This window comes from Dipodomys merriami, unplaced genomic scaffold, assembly GCF_024711535.1.
Source record: "Dipodomys merriami isolate MVZ:Mamm:240054 unplaced genomic scaffold, mDipMer1.0.p SCAF_846, whole genome shotgun sequence".
Classification (NCBI taxonomy): domain Eukaryota; kingdom Metazoa; phylum Chordata; class Mammalia; order Rodentia; family Heteromyidae; genus Dipodomys; species Dipodomys merriami.
In genome coordinates, this window is record NW_027206453.1 from 364,760 (window position 1) to 382,240 (window position 17,481).

The 17,481-nt window shown below is 44.3% G+C and overlaps 1 long non-coding RNA gene across 6 annotated transcripts in view; it reads right to left on the reverse strand.

The window, feature by feature from the left end:
* The window catches only part of LOC138820167 (uncharacterized), a 40,620-nt gene extending 38,298 nt beyond the window's left edge, over positions 1-2,322 (reverse strand). For all 6 annotated transcript variants that reach the window (XR_011369751.1, XR_011369752.1, XR_011369750.1 and 3 more), the window contains exons 1-3: positions 2,290-2,322; positions 1,984-2,061; positions 216-578 (exon numbers count right to left, since the gene is read on the reverse strand). This is a non-coding gene — a long non-coding RNA (uncharacterized lncRNA). The remainder of the gene's footprint in view (positions 1-215; positions 579-1,983; positions 2,062-2,289) is intronic.
* Between the last annotated feature and the right edge of the window lie 15,159 nt (positions 2,323-17,481).

The window sequence follows — 17,481 nt, forward strand, 5'->3', positions numbered from 1 at the left end:
TGTGCTGTGACTCAAGTTGTAGGGAACTGAAGAGCTCAAGATCAGTCCCCAGACCCAGAGCTCAAGTCGCATGACTGACAAAAAAAAGAAAGAAAAAGAAAGAAAAGGGAACCCTACTAGATTTTCCATGCCCCACTGTGACCCTTGAGGAAATTAGATTAACAATACAAGCTTGAAGTCATTCACAAAACCTCACACAAGTTAGCTGATAGTACCTTGCCAGTTGCCAGGAGTGGGAGAATTTGACGGCTTCTGCCAAACAGAGAATTAGGGGCTTCGTAAGTGACCTTCATGTCTCTATGTGGGTTGGAGCTCCTCATTCACAAACTGGTCACTTGGATGAAGGGTAGCCTAGCAACTTCTCTATTATCCTTTTATTGTTTTTCTTCTTTTTTTTTTTTTTTGCTACTGTTATGCAAGAGTGGCACAGTGGATCTGGATTGGCAAAGGAGTTTTGTGACATGGAAGTCTGCTCTTCGTGATCCTATTTAAGATATTCATTCTGGTCATAGATTTACCAGAAAGAGTCACTTTTTATTCCCATACCTATTTACTTCTCTGAGGCAGAAATGTTTACTCTACATGTGGAAAAAAGAAAAAGAAAAAGAAAGTGTTAGAAAGAAGGCAGTTCTGTGGGTTTTTGAAACAGTTGACTCAACTTCTTGTGGTTCAGCCCATTATTTGTTGTTATTGATGTGGGGCTTGAACTCTGGTCCTGGGTGCTGTCCCTCAGCTCTTCAGCTCAAGGCGAGCACTCTATCAGTTGAGCCATAGTGCCACTTCCAGTTTTCTGGTGGTTTACTGGAGATAAGAGTCTCACAGACTTTACTGCCCACGCTGGCTTTGAACCAGGATCCTCAGCTCTCATGTCTTCTGAGTAGCTAGGATTAAAGGTGTGAGTCACCAGCACCCAGCCAGACTGTTTATTTTTTAGGCGGGTTATACCCTCACTCCTAATTCCAGCTTAATTTTTTGAATATATTTTCTAACTTCCCTATTACCTTACCCTGCCTATATTATCCCAACTATGGTTTCTTTTGAATTGTTAATAGATTGCAGAAAATTTAGTAGAAATCATATCTTGAATTTGGAGGGTAAGCTCATGCAAACATGTTTGCCAGTCCTGGGGATTGAACTCAGGACCTGAGCACTGTCCCTTGATCAAGGCTAACACTCTACCACTTGAGTCATAGCTTCACATAGCTTTTTGGTGGTTCATTGGAGATAAAAGTTTCATGGGCTTTCCTGCCTGGGTTGGCTTTGAACCACAATCCTCATATCTCAGCCTCCTGAGTAGCTAGGATGACAGATGTGAGCCACCAGTACTTGGCTCATATATTGAATTTTCAATGTGAATCTTTTCTCAGGCTGATGAATGGGATTTTCTCCTGCAAAGCTGAGAAGAGACAGTACCTACAACTTCAGATCAGCCCAGCAATTCTGAGTTAATAACTAACCACTCTAGCACACTGTTGCTAGGCAAAGATATCCAGTAGTCAGGGTGAATTAAACACATTTTCCAACACACAACATTTTTGCTTATAATCATCTTTTCACATACAACTCCATCACACATTAGGGAGCACCTGAGAAAACTCAAACAAGGCTGGGGAAAAGAAAAAAAGACAATTACAATTCGGGCACTGATGGCTCACAACAGTAATCCTAGCTACTCAGGAGACTAATATTTGAGGATCATGGTTCAAAGCCAGCCCAGGCTGGAATGTCCTTAAGACTTTTATCTCCAATGTACCACCAAAAAGCCAGAAGTGGAACTGTGGCACAAGGGGTAGTATACTAGCCTTGAGTAGAAAAATTCAGAAACAGAGCCCAGGTCCTGAGTTCAAGCCTCAGGACCAGAACATGCACCCGTGCGTGATTGCGTGCATGCATGCGTGCACATGTGCACGCACGCACGCACACACACACACACACACACACACACACACACACACACACACACACACACACAAAATGGCTCACCATTTCCTTCCCAAGATACCTGGCTCCAGAAAGCACCACAGCATCACTATTTGCAGTGCCCATGAGACAATCGACATCCTATAAAAGACAAGTGTTGTGTTTAGATCAAATGTTTGCTCTTGTATGTAAAGCATGGTTACCTTGACAATGAAGGCCACCCGTATGAAGCACTAAGCACTGTCCCGTATGAAGTTTGCCATGTATGTCAATTCACTTCATCCTGGCAGTAATTAGCTTGAAAGGAAAGCTATGATGCTCTCATTTAACAGAGCAGAAAGTTGAGAATGAAGGAATACAGGATCTTACTCATAAACAGTCCTTAAGATGGTGACAGGCCTGTAGCCTGGGTAACCTAGTTCTGAAATCAAGTTCCAAAAAGAATGTCCTCATTATAATGACCTCACAATTCTAGTTGACCAAGAACTCAGGGAGGGGCAACGATGTGTGCCAGGGGAAGGCAGCAAATGTGATAATCTTGGTGATGGGCTGGACCTATCAGTTGTGAAATAACCAAAAAACAACTTGGAACACATAGGAGTGAATTCAGCAGGAGCATCTGCTCCAGGTCTCAGCAGGAAACAAATGCCCCATGGAAAGCCCAGTACTAGTAGATCATGCCTATTATCCTAGCTATTCAGGCAGCTGAGGTTTGAAGATCAAGATTTGAAGCCAGCCTTGGCAGAAAAGTCTGTAAGACTCTGATCTCCAATTGATCAAAAAGGAAGAAGTGGAGCTCTCTTGAGTAAATCAAAACAAGCAAGAGAGACTCAGAGTCTAAGTACTTGTACACCCCCCCACACACACAAACAAATTCAGTTCACTTTTGTGAACCAACTGGAAGAAAGAAGTGATGGGTAGGAGATTAAAGAATAAACAAGGGCCACTGAGCCACATGGAGATTGGCAGCAAAAGAGAGCTGTGGATTCCCCGAGGTCAAAGGAGATGAAAGCTCAGAAGAAGTGCTATCAGAGTCCACAGAGAGTCAGATTTGTGCACCAGGGGCCCTCCATCAGGGGCCACAAAGATGGAACCCATGATGATTACCAGTGTCACACTGAATCAAGAAAGCACTAGAGAAGCGCCTAGGCCTCCTTCCTGCCTCCCACCGACCCAACCCAGCCAAACACATTCAAGTGTAGTAGTTCACTGGCCCCTTTCCATGTGAGACCAACCAGCAAAACTCATCCAGGTGAAGTGTTCTAGAAGGACCAATCTCCCAGGAGAGGAAATGGGTCAGAAGAGCTTCAAAATAGATTTGGAGAGAGCTGAAAACTCAATTATATAAGACAGCTTTGGCCGAGGAATGGTAACCCAGTGGAAACTTTCACTGTAACCTTCACCGTACAATGTGAATGGTTGACACCCGCAGAGAAAGGAGAGGTTCCCCAATGCCCCACTGAGCAGCATCAAGCAGAGAAAATTAAAAGATTCTCTTCATTTGAATGAAGGTCAAGCACATCTCTACCAAATCTGTAGAAGAGTGTGCTGTAGCATACTGCTTTATTTTGTTGTTGTCTTCTCTGGAGGCTGGCACTGGGACGTGAACTCAGGGTCTGGGCTTGTCCCTGAATCTTTTTTGCTTGTTTGTATGTTTTGCTCAGGGCTACCACTTTTCCACTCGGGCTACATCTCCATTTCTGGCTTTCTGGGTTGATTAATTGGAGATAAAAATCTCATGATGGAGCTGGGAAAGTGGCTCAGTGGTAGAGCATTTGCCTTGCATGCCTGAAGACCTGGGTTCAATTCCTCAGCACCACATAAGCAAAAAGAAAAAAGCCGGAAGTGGCACTGTGGCTCAAGTGGTAGAGTGCTATACTTGAGGGACAGCGCACAGCCCAGAGTTCAGGCCCCACCACTGGACCCCCCCCCAAAAAAAAATTAAACAAAAGAAACCACCAGAAGTGGAGCTGTGACTCAAGTGGTAGAGTGCCAGCCTTGAGCAAAAAATAATTCAGGGACAGTGTCCAGGACTGGTACAAAAAGAAAAAGCAAGAAAACAAACAAAAAAACAGCCAATAATAAGCAGAAAGCCCACAAGGGTGAAAACAAAGATGGGATGAATAAATCTTTTCAATGCTAACAAAGCAATTGTTCCCAGAGAAGGATAAATGAGTAGATAAACCTACTGGGAGCTTCTATTCTGGATGCTTGGGTCTCTGCAGAGAACAGAAATTTTAGAAGAAGAAAAAGCAAAGAAAGATGGAAAAGGAAGTAGGAGGCGGGCTTCACTCTGAAGCTTCACCTCTTCCTCTTCCTCCCTGTCACTCTAATGCCTCCAAGTCCATTCATCCCCAGGACCTAGGTTTGCTCAGGTAAGGGATTTGCAGAGAAAGAACTCTCCCATCTCTCCCCTGTTTCTTGTCTGTGCTTTTTGGTGGATTAACTTTGTTGGTCCTGAGTAATAGCCTAAAGTTCATCTGTCATGCAGCCATCAAAGATAAATAAAACCAGGTGCCAATGCCTCACACCTGTAATCCTAGCTACTCAGGAAGCTGAGATCTGAGGGTCACAGTTCAGAGCCAGCCTAGGCAGGAAAGTCCATGAGATTCTTATCTTCCATAAACCACCAGAAAACCAGATGTGGCGCTGTGGCTCAAGTGGTAGAGCACTTGCCTCGAGCTGAAATGCTGAGAGACAGTGTTCAGGTCCAGAGTTCAAGCCCCACAATCGGCCAAAAAAAGAGATAAATACAAGAGTCCTGTGTGCTGAAAGTAAAAATGTTAAGCAAAAATGGAGGAGGTCTGCACACACCATGAGTGGCCTAATTACTGTTGTGTTAAAATACTGGGGGGAAAAGAATTTATTAGATTCATCCAAATAAAATGTTGAAGTAAGCACTCAGGAATCTTAAGAACGATCATCTCTGAGGTAAATGAGACGCCATGACATAGAGATGCAGAGAACGCCTTGTCTTTTGTGCCAGTACTAGGATTTGAACTCAGGACCTTGCACTTGCTCTTGGCTTTTTTGTTTCTTTTGCTCAAAGTTGGCAGTCTACCACTTGAGCCACAGGGCCACTTCATATTATGTAAACAATGCCTACTCTGTCTGTGGTGGAGGCTGTGTGACTCTGATACAGTCACAAACCTTATCTGGGCCTCATGTACTTACTTCTAAGGTAAAATGATTGCCTCCATCAGGTGTTATAAATGATTGGGCCATCAAGTATGAAAATGGCTAGACAGGTCAAGAGGACTGGAAATAGAGAGTTCTGGGCAAGTGCAAAGCAAGGTGTATACACATTCATGTGCACACACACCTATGCATACACATGCACACACACACACACACACACACACACACACACACACACACACACACACACACCCTGACACTGGCGGACAGAAATTTCTCTGTATCCAATCACAGGCCTCCTGGGAATTAGCCTCAGAGACCATTACCACCTAGTGGGTGCTGAAGTATGTTCTCATTAGACTCAACATGTTATTTAGTTAATTAAATGCTCTCCTTTTGATGACATTAATTAGACCTATTGCTAATTCCTCAGAAACCAAAATCAAAACAAAAAGGGAAAACTTTGCTTCTATCCCAAGAAGGCTCAGTAGAGCAAAAGAAAAGTCATTCTCTCTCTCTTTAGCTTTGTCTCTGTCTCTATCTTTCTCTCTGTCTCTGTCTTTCTGTCTGTATGTCTGTCTCCCTCTGACACTCTCTCTCTCTCTCTCTCTCTCTCTCTCTCTCTCTCTCTCTCTCTCTCTCTCTCTCTCTCTCTCTCTCTCTCTCTTCAGACAGAATTAGTTCAAATGGGGCCAGAGTGAGGTGCTAGTGGCTCACACCTGTAATCCTTGCTACTCAGGAGGTGTAGATCTGAAGATCACAGTTCAAAGAACAGCCCAGGCAGGAGAGTCTGTAAGACTCTTATCTCTGAATGAATCACACACACAAAAAAACCCTGCAGAAGGGAAGCATATGGCTCAAGTGGTAGAGTACTGAACTTTGAAAGAAAAAGCTAAGGGACAGTGCCTAGGCCCTGAGTTCAAGCCCCAGGATTTATACACACAAACACACACAGTTCAAATAATACTTGAAGCAAATTAAACTTCACGCAGTCATTTTTCCTGTGAAGATGTGATAAGGTGTTTTGACTGAGATGAATATGGCATTCTGTGTAGTATTTTAGAAGTTGCAATGGAATGAAATACGATTTCTCTCTGAGGGAACTACAGATCTAAAATCTAAGAGTCAAAATGATGGCCAAGCATTGAAAACAAAAGGACAAACCTGAGGCAAACCCAAGGCTAGACAGACTTGACCCAAGATTCCCATGAAGAACCAATTTGCAGACACAAGTGGCCAAGTCTACAAGACAAATTTTCTTGTGTGTATGTGCTAGTACTGGGACTTGAACTCAAGCCCTCCAACTCCATTTGGCTGTTTTGCTCCAGGCTGTCACTCTACTGCTTGAGCCATACTTCCACTTCTGGCTTTTGAGTGGTTCGTTGGAGATGAGTCTCATGGACCTTTCTACCAAAGCTGGTTTGGAAACCGTAATCCTCAGGTCTCAGATTCCTGAGTAGCTAGGATGACAGGTGTGAGCCCCAAGAAGATAAGGAAGGCTGGAAGATAATTCATTGAAAGAGGGAAGGAAGACCTGTCTCTCTTGCCTGGTAATCTTGAGTAAAAGATCCCTTAAAAGGACCAAGTGAGCCCTCAAAGAGATTCAGTCCTGATGCTAACAAAACCAACATGGAAGCAACATTTGAGATTCTAGTCCACCAGGTCTTTCTGCACAGAAGAACCGAGATCTGAGTGTTCAAAGCCACCATGGATGGTGTGGGGACAATGTTATCATTTAATGGAAGACGTGTTGGAGACTGCAAACAGGAACAAGTCACACAGGATCCAGCAACCTCTGGCTCACAGAGGAGAAGGGTCAGCATCACGGACAGGGCCCTGTGCTCTGCAGCTTGACATCCACCTGCTGCCATCTGCCAACACTGCCCTCCACAGCTGACTCCTATTTGCTTAGAGTTTCCAGAAGAGTCCTAATTCTCAGCAAAGGAACCAAATGGGACAGCTAGTCTGTATCCTAGCAACTCAGGAGGCTGAGATGTAAGGATCTCAGTTCAAAGCCAATCCAGAGCAGGAAAGCCCATGAGATCCTGATCTCCAATAAACTACTCCAAAAAATTCTCAGAAGTAGAGCTGTGGCTCAAGTGGTAGAGGACTAGCCTTGAGCACACACAGGTTCAAAGACAGCTCCTGGCCCTGAGTTCAAGCCCCAGGACTGGCAAAAAAAAAAAAAGACTAGTTTCATTTTCCAGAGGCTATTATTATCAACCCTATCTCTACCCCAGTTGCAGCAAAAATATAGAAGAAAAAACCCGATTCCATTAGTATCAAGAAATCTACATTACAACACCAGATATGTCATAGAATTTCTGTATATTTGGGTGGGAGAGGCAATCACTACTTCTTTAAGTCTCGATTTAATCCTCTAGGAAGTCATCGGAGTTTGGAGTGGGGGTGTGTAGTACACTGACATTTTTCTACCTTAGTATCATAGTCTTTTATGGTTCTGTACAGTGAGATTCCTCTAAAATTCTAATGAGACCTGGAGGCGGTCTCATCAAAGTTATCAATTGGGAAGACAATGATCATCTAGGCAGGTTGTCACAGAAGAATTTCATCAGCCTAATAATTCATGGGTCAATTCCAGTATTTGTATTTACCTTGGGTGATCAAAAGTACAATAAGACTTTTAATGCTGAGCCGGGTGCTGGTGGCTCACGCCTGTAATCCTAGCTACTCAGGAGGCTAAGATCTGAGGATCGCGGTTCAAAGCCAGCCTGGGCAGGAGAGACCGTGAGACTCCTATCTCCAATAAACCACCAGAAAACCGGAAGTGGCACTGTAGCTCAAGTGGTAGAGCGCTCGCCTTGAGCTGAAGAGCTGAAGGACAGAGCCCAGGCCCAGAGTTCAAGCCCCACGGCCGACCAAAAAAAATAAAATAAAAGACTTTTAATGCTGAGAAATCCTGATATTGAGTACCTGGATCAAGCCATACCTGAAGCCAAAATAGTCTAGATTTTATCATTACATGTGTCAGTCAACTTCCCTCCCCCTGCTTTTAACTTCTGTGGGTTTAAAAGTTCCCCATTCTTGATTAATACTGCTGCTTTCCAGTTGTTTGTAACTGTGCCATCCATCCAGAAAAGAAAATTGCTTCCTCAGCCTAGATCTGGATTTAGATGTTTTTCGCAGGTTTTCGTTTATATAGGTCAAGAGACACAACGTGGTCTATGTCAAGAACCTACAAGTCTGGATTGCAGAACTGAGATGACCTTTGGGAGAGTCACACTGAGCAGTTCTAATGAGCAAGTGTTCTTTCCTCACAGGTTTAATGGCAGAAAGCTGTTTCTGCATCCCATAATATAGCATTGTGGAAGTTGGCAGAGAGGCCTCTCTGCCAGCTGATCAACAGACAGACAGACAGACAGACAGACATCTCAGAGAGGTGCCGATGGAAGGTTGTGGACAACAGATAGTTGGAGAGGAGGGACAGCCATCAACTGAAGGCCTACTGTGTGCTGCCCATCCACACAATGATCCTGACTATGCAGCGGGCTCATTCACAAACTGTAAAGGTGACGTTCAAAGTCAGAGATATCAAGTAATTTCCCAAAGTCAATGGTTAAGTCTGCATCCGATGAGCATTCTGCCATTCAAGCCACTTTCCTCTATGAATGAAAATAACTCTTCTTATAATTCCCTTCCTTCTTTCTTTCTTTCTTTCTTTCTTTCTTTCTTTCTTTCTTTCTTTCTTTCTTTCTTTCTTTCTTTCTTTCTTTCTTTCCTTCCTTCCTTCCTTCCTTCCTTCCTTCCTTCCTTTTTTCCTTTCTTTTTCCCTTCCCCCCTTTTCTCTTTTCTTTTGTCAGTTTCAGGGCTTGAACTAAGGGCCTAAGTTCTGTCCCTGAGCTCTTTTGCTCAAGGTTAGCACTCTATCACTTTGAGCCACAGATACACTTCCTTTTGCTGGTGGTTCATTGGAGATAAGAGTCTTATTGGCTATCTTGCCTGGGCTGTCTTTGAACCTCGATACTCAGATCTCAGCCATCTGAGTAGCTAGGATGAGAAGCATGAGACACCAGCATCCAGCCAAACTGTTATTATTACACCTCTCAAACATAACTGTGTCAAAAGAGTGCCTTCCAAATTGTACCTCACCTTTGCAGCTCAGACGGTTTGGCTACGCTTTAGATAAATACCCATGGCCCTATGGATTTGGACCAGCCAGAGTTGGAACTTCCATGTCTTTCCACACTGCACTAATTATCCCCAGCAATATTTACTGTTTATCTATCTTCAAATTTTAATGACAGAGAATGCCTGCCCCCATTGTGATTTAAGGCACAAACACTCCCCTTGACAAACATTCTGATCAACTTAATACTGCCCAGAGTAATGCTTAGATGCTTTTTTGGCAGAACTGAGATTTGAACTCAGGGTCTTGCATTTGACAGGCAGGTACTCTATCACTTGAGTCACACCTCCAACTCTGGTACACAGATTCCTAAAAGGTTCACCTCTTCATTCCTTTCAGGTTTTCGGTAGAAAGCAATCACTACTTCTTAATTTATTCTTTTTTTTTTGTCTGTGTGTGCCACTATTGGGGCTTGAACTTGGAACTTGAGCATTGACCCTGAGGGTATTTTTTGCTCAACGTTGGCATGCTACCATTTGAGCCAAAGCTCTGCATCCAGTTTTCTTCTGGTTCATTAGAGAAAAGAGTCTTACAGACTTTCCTGCCTGGGATGTCTTTAAACTATGATCATAAAATCTCAGCCTCCTGAACAGCTAGGTTACAGGTGTGAGCTACTGGTGCCTAACTATGTTCTTATAATAAGAAATTCTAGGCTGGACGCTGGCGGCTCATGCCTGTAATCCTAGCTTCTCAGGAGGCTGAGATCTGAGAATCGTGGTTTAGAGCCAGCCCAGGAAGGAAAGTCCTTGAGACTCTTATCTTCAATGAACCAGCAGAAAACCAGAGTGTTGCTGTGGCTCTAAGTGGTAGAGTGCTAGCTAGCCTTGAACAAAAGAGCTTAGAGACAGAACCTGGGCCTTGAGTTCAAGCCCCTTCACTGACCGCCCCCCCCCCAAAAAAAAGAAGAGAAAAAGAAAAAGGAAGGAAGGAAGGAAGGAAGGAAGGAAGGAAGGAAGGAAGGAAGGAAGGGAGAAAGAAAGATGGAAGGAAGGGAAGGGTAGGGAAGGGAAGGAAGTTAGGGAGGGAGGAAGGAAGCAAGCAAGCTAGGAAGTTTTCACATAGGTTCTGAAGCCTCTCCTGTTCTTGTCTCTGCTCTGAGATTGCACTCTATTTCTCTGAACCAGAGGAATGCCTGTTCTCTCCTCTCCTATTCTCCTCTCTGCTTCTGCTCTCCTTGGATTTAGGAGTATTTCTGGAGTGTTCTCTGCCCCTGGCTGAGCAGGTCAACACAGCCCTCTGCTTTCTCAAGGTGATCTCAACCCCGCAGTGCCTCAGATTAAGAAAGGAGAAGATGAGAGAACAGAGGCACCTCTCAGGAGCTCAGATTCCCCATCAGAAGGGGATGGGGTTTAGACTACACAAGGCCAAAGGCCCTCACTTGCTCTCCCAGGCTCTCCCATGACTATCACCACACCTAGCTATTCACTCATAAAAACTGTTGGCAGTCAAGAATGATGCATGGTGGGAGAAGTAGATGTTTACCTGGGCTTTGGGCTGGTCTTGTCCTCCCAGGAAGGCCACATGGAGGGCCACATCTCTCACCTCACAGAAGAACATGATGGCGTCCTTCCTGGAGCAGCATTTCGAGCTCCTCTACTCTCATCTCTAGTGTGAGCAAGCCAGAAGAAGGGTTTTCTTTAGAGGCTGGCTAGCAGAGGCCATGCTTCCATCATATCCTAGATCTTGGCAAAGCCATTACTCCAAAGACAATGTTCTATGTCCCATCTTACAGTCCATAAGTCTATTTATAGGTAAGAATAGAAATGAATATTATCTTCTGCGAACCGTGGCTTATGTCTGTCATCCTAGATACTCAGGAAGATGAGGTCTGAGGATCCTGGTTCAAAACGCGACCAGGCAGGAAAGTCTGTGAGACTCTTATGTCCATTGAACCACCAAAAGAGCCAGAAGTGGAACTGTGGTTCAAGTGGTAGAATGCAAGCCTTGAGTGAGGAAGCTCAGGGTCAGTATATAGGGCGTGAGTTCAAGTCCTCATACTAGAAGCAATATAGATAGATAGATAGATAGATAGATAGATAGATAGATAGATAGATAGATAGACAGACAGACAGACAGACAGACAGACAGACAGACAGACAGACAGACAGACAGACAGATAGATAGATAGATTGATAGATAGATAGATAGATAGATAGATAGATAGATAGATAGATAGATAGATAGATAGACAGACAGACAGACAGACAGACAGACAGACAGACAGACAGACAGACAGACAGACAGACAGACAGACAGACAGACAGACAGACAGACAGACAGACAGACAGACAGATAGATAGACAGACAGATAGATAGATAGATAGATAGATAGATAGATAGATAGATAGATAGATAGATAGATAGATAGATAGATAGATAGATAGATAGATAGATAGATAGATAGATAGATAGATAGATGAAAAATTGAAAATTAGAGAGAGACATTGGAACCTGGCATGTACTTACTTTGCAGTTCACTCTTCATTCTGGCAATAGGGAGTGATTGAATACTTAGGAGGAAGGAAGGGAGGATGCTGTAGAAACTGGAGTCTGGCAACCATGCTCAGCTTATGACTGGAAGGTGCATGGAGACCAGAGGCAAAGAAGCAGGCAGGAGGTTGCCTCATCTTCTCTCCCAGGACTCTGTAACAAGGCATTGATTTAAGGCAGCACATAGCTGCCACTGTTGGGAGAAAACAGAGGGGGAAAAACAGATGTGAGAGAATTCCAAATTCTTTCTTCAGATTTTTTTAAGTGGGCTAAAATTTAATGTGAGCGTTAGGCACTGGTGGCTCACACCTGTAATCCTAACTACTCAAGAGACTGAGACCTGAGGACCATGGTTCCAAGCTAGTACTGGCAGGAAAGTTTGTGAGACTCACTTATCTCAGATTCACAACCCAAAAGGTGAGAAGTGGAGCTGTGGCAAGCACTAGCCTTGAGTTAAAAAAATGAAGGGACAAGGCGCAGGCTTTGAGTTCAAGCCCTGAGACTGGCACACAGAAAGAAAGATGATGAGGAGGAACAAGAGAAGGAGAAGAAAATGAGGAGGAAGAGGAGGAGGAGAAGACAAAAGAGGGGAAGAAGGAGCAGGGAGTAAGAGAGAAGAGGAAGGAGAGAAAGGTGGGATGAGGAGGGAGGAGGAGAAAGAAGGAGGAGGAGGAGAAGGAAGAAGGAGGAAGGAGAAAGAAGGAAAGAAGAGAAAGGAAACAGGAAGAGGAAGGAGGAGGAGGAAGAGAAAATGAGGAAGAGGAAAAACAAAGAAGGAAGGAAAGAATGAAGGAGGGATGGGAGAAGGGAGGGAAGGGAAGGAAGAAAAGCTAGGAAGGGAAGGAGGGAGGAAAGGAAGAAAGGAAGAGAGGAAGGGAGGGAGCTATGAAGGGGGAAGGGAGGAAGGGAAGAAAGGAAGAAAGGGAGGAGAATGCTTTGTCTCATTTTCTTTACTAGACCCACTATAAATCAACAATCAGTGTTGTGGGGCTGATCTGTGACCCTACAGTCTGGCAGGAGCGCCCCCTCTCTGTCATGAGAAGACCCTGTAGGATGTCAAATCTTCTGCTGATAAAGGTAGAAATCGAGCTTGCAGGTTTCCACCCTAGGGGAGCTGTGCATGGTGCAGTCCCTCTGTCTCACAGCTTCAGACTCAGGCTGAGTGTTATTACTGCCCATATATTTACCTTCCCATAGGGTCAATGTGCTGATGGAGGTGGTTTTGCAGGGCTGTGGAAACCCCATTTCTACTTCACATGATGATAGAGATGAGGATACCTCCTAAGAGCATGCACGCTACTATCATTACCTGAAGAACTCAATAAATGCTTTGCACCACTTGGAGGGAAGGCAAGGACTATAAAACTCACCCCACAGCTCAGCCATCAAGGTTTCAAAAATGAGTGTGGGGTCACAAAAGAAGTTTGAGAAAGGCCTGACTTTTGTACTCCTCACTTCCACTCAATATCCCCTAATAGCTCAATCGCTTCATAAAGAGAATTCCAACAAGTAAGAGCTAATTCAGAGATTAGAACCATGATTGCATCTATTATTGTTTTTATTTTGTGCTTGTCCTGGGGCTTGAACTCAGGGCCTGGCTAATATCCTTGGTCATGTTTTTTTGTTTTGTTTTCTTTCCTTTTTGGTCAATCATGGGTCTTGAACTCAGGGCCTGGATGCTGTCTCTAAGCTCTTTTTGCTCAAGGCTAGCGCTCTACCACTTTGTGACACAGCACCACTTCCAGTTTTGTGGTGGTTCATGAATCCCATCGACTTTCTTACCAGGGCTGGCTTTGAACTGCAATCCTCAGATCTCAGCCTCCTCAGTAGCTAGAATTACAAGCATAAGCCCCCAGGGCATGGCTGACCAACATAATTTTGAAGACCTGAGTTCTTTCCATTTCATTTCCATATAACTAACCTTAGTCTGGTGTCTAATTCCATGTGATTCCTAAGTAAAATACAAATTAGAATTCATAACAGCTTATGCTGTTAGCTCCAGGCTATATATTTGGAAAGCTGGCTTCATGAATCTTTTTATTCTAGTACTCAGAAATCACAATGATGGCCTGGAAATAATAACAAGATACAGAGGACAAGCTGACACTTTTGTTCACAGTGTGTTTAATTCTTTTCAGGAGAATGAGATAAAAATCCTAGAAAAAGCCACGCACCGGTGGCTCATGCCTATAACCCTAACTACTGAGGAGGCAGAGATCTGAGGATCACGATTCAAAACCAGCCCAGGCAAGAAAGTCTGTGAGACTCTTATCTCCAATAAAGCACTAGAAAAACAGGAAGTGGTGCTGTGGTTCAAGTGGTAGAGTGCTAGCCTTAAGCTGAAGAGTACAAGGACAGCGCCCAAGCCCAGAGTTCAGGACCCATGACTGGCAAAAAAAAAAAAAAAATCCTAGCCATCATCCCTTCTCCCTCTATCTAAAGTTCCTGGCCTGTTTCCTGGTCCTCATGTGATTTCACATGGTAGTTCTTAATCTACCTGCTTAGTACTCAGAATGTTTTATATCAGAGATGCAGAAAGTGAGATCGCTGTGGTATGAGTGCACACACACACACACACACACACACACACACACACACACACACACACGAGTTCACACGCTGAACACGTAATCCCCATCCTCTCAGTGTTAGAAGGTGGTGACTTGGGGAGGTGTTTATGCCAGGAAGGCCATGACCTTGTGGAGAGATTAATGCTATCAGAAAGGAATCTAAGGGGAGTCTGACCCCTGGTGTCCATGTTCAGCAAGTGTCCATCCCCTTCCAGAAGATGCTGTGTTCCAAGCACCATGTTGGAAGCCAACTGTAGCATCATCTGACAATTGAGCCTCTGACAACTGGGCCATGAACTAATCTCCATTTTCAAGGCAACAAAACACAAGTTTCTCTTGTTAATATAGTGTCTAGCTTCTGGTATTTTATTATAGTCATACCAATGGACTAAGACGACAAAGATGGGTCCCAGAGCCATGGGGTACACTGTGGAGGCTCTCCTAAATATCTAACAATGTGCAAGTGGATTTGGAATGCATACAGGGCCCAAGCTATTAGGCACTGGGTTCTGCGAGAATAAAGTGGTAGGGAGGGAAAACAAATGTGTTCTCAGCAGATGTAGTCAGGACTTAAAATCAGCTGAAATGGACCCTCAGTTAGACATCCTGAGCAAAGTGTGAGAAAGAAACAAGAGGAAAGGCCAGCCTTGCTGTGAACTTGCAACGATGCTGGGTGAATTCTGTCCCTCTCCTCGGATGCTGTAGAAGGCAGAATGTGTGGGGTAATGCTCTGGAATCAGGCAGGAGAAATCTCTCCAGGCAGCAAAGGTTCAGGAACCTATGTGGCTTCTCTGAACAGCTTCTTGTAAAATGCAAGAAGAGAGGAATGATCAAATGATCTGAAGCCTAGAATTTACACTCAGGAGGGAATGAGCATGGAAACATCTGGAAAGTTCAGAGACAGTCCATGTAAAGAGACATAAAAGCATGTTCAAGCTGAGCACTAGTGGCTCATACTTGTAATCCTAGCTACTCAGGGAAGCTGAGATCTGAGGATCACAGTTCAAAGCAAGTCTGGGTATACAAATCTATGAGACTCTTAGCTTCATCTAATAAGCCAAAAAGCAAAGCCAGAAGTGGAGATGTGGAAGTGGCGCTGTAGCTCAAGTTGTAGAGTGCTAGCCTCGAGCTGAAGAGCTGAGGGACAGCACCCAGGCCCGAGTTCAAGCCCCACGACTGACAAAAAAAATTGCTTCAGAAGTGGAGATGTGGCCCAAGTGTTAGAGCACCAGTCCTGATCATAAAAGCTAAACAAGAGCTCAAAGTCCTCAGTTCAAGTCTTAGTACCCATGCAAAGAGCCAGAAAGGGGGGTGTGGCTCCAGTGGCAGAGCACCAGCCTTGAGCGAAACAGCTAAATGAGAGCACCAAGTCTTGAGTTCAAGCCCCAAGACCAGCATGCACACATGCGTGGATACAAGTGTGCGTGCACACACACACACACACACACACACACACACACACACTCACACACACACACACATACACATACATACACAAATGTGCTGAGAAAAGCAAAGTTGTAACCAAGTAACCATATGGAGATCAGCAAAAGATAGAAACAAGCTTCTAGAAGGCATGCCAGAGATTTCTAGGGTTACCTATCCCCTCACAGGCTCAGAGTACCTGTGGGACATACTGGGCTCATTACCCAGAGTTTTTCTAGTTTCTGATCCCCACTTTCTGCCACAGAACTCCTCTGCCATACTCCCAGCTCTGGCTCCAAGGGCCAAGATTTGCCTCAGGCCACCACAACGCAAGCCTTGTTTATAAAATGTCCACATACAGTGAATTCCAAGGCAATCTGAAGGTAGGAGCTATGGAGGCATGGCTTCGTCTGGCCAGATTTCAAAGGATGCTTGCAAAAGCCTTGAGGACCAGGCAGGGTCCTACTTCAGGGACAGAGCTGCTATAGAGAGCAGGCTGTGACACTGGAGTCTTATCAAGATCTCTGCTAGGACAATATTGAGAGGACTGATGGAAAACCGGCTACACACACACACACACACACACACACACACACACACACACACACACACACACAAACAAGCATAGAGCTTCAATGTACAGCCTCAACCTAAAGAAGTCATAGGCATGAAATTTCAGCATGAGCAGAAACTTGAGCATGACCAAGGAAAGTCTTCCTGAGGCCTTGAGTGTCCATGAAATGGAATTTCATTAAGATGACTCATCTCCAGCTTTGAGATTTAATGTTGCTTACTCTGTTGGATTTGGGAGACTTAATGGCTATTCCTTTCTTCTGTTCTATGTAGCCCTCTAGAAATGGGGATGTCTATTCTATGCCAATCCGCCGTTGTGTTTTAGAAATATACATTGGGTTCCGCTGGCATACAACCTCAGAAGGAGCATGATTTAAAGCTGGTCTGTATGTGACTTAGGTCATACTAGGGATTTTAGACTTTAAAGTTGATGCTGGAATAAGTGGCGAAATTTACTTTTTTGTGGGTGGAGGGATAGGGAATACTAGGATGAAGTTAATGTATCTATTTTGTTTTCTTGGGGGGTTTTTTTTGGTCATGGGGCATGAACTCTAGGTCCAGACACTGTCCCTCAGCTCTTCAGCTCAAGGCAAGCACTTTATCACTTGAGCCACAGCACCACTTTTGGTTTTCTGGTGGTTAATTGGAGATAAGAATTTCATGGACTTTCCTGCCTGCGCTGCCTTTGAACCATGATCCTCAGATCTCAGCTTTCTGAGTAGCCAGGATTGCAAGTGTGAGCCACTGGAGCCAGGTGAGTTAATGTGTTTTGCAAGTAGAAAAGACATGGTTTAGGGGCACAAATGAGTGCCATTGTATGAATGTCTGCCTTACAAAATATGTGTCTCCCTCTACCCTCCCCAGTGCACGGGTGGGGGGGAGAGGAGGCCGTCACCTGTTAGGAACCATTTGACCATAAAGGCTGCCATTATTAAGGGACATGACAGAGTAGAAAGTTATATGCTAGACAAAGAGACAGTCTAAGATTGAGGATTCATTTTAGCACTTTATTGTCCAACATTGAAATTAATATTTTATGTTTGTTTAACTTCATTTAGAGATATAATTGATTGCTGGCCACTAATATCTCATTTCTGTAATCCTAGCTACTCAAGAGGCTGAGACCTCTTGCTGTTCAAAGCCAGTCTGGACAGAAAAGACTGTGCAATTCTTATCTCCAATTAACCAGTAAAAAAAGGGCCAGAAGTGAGGCTGTGG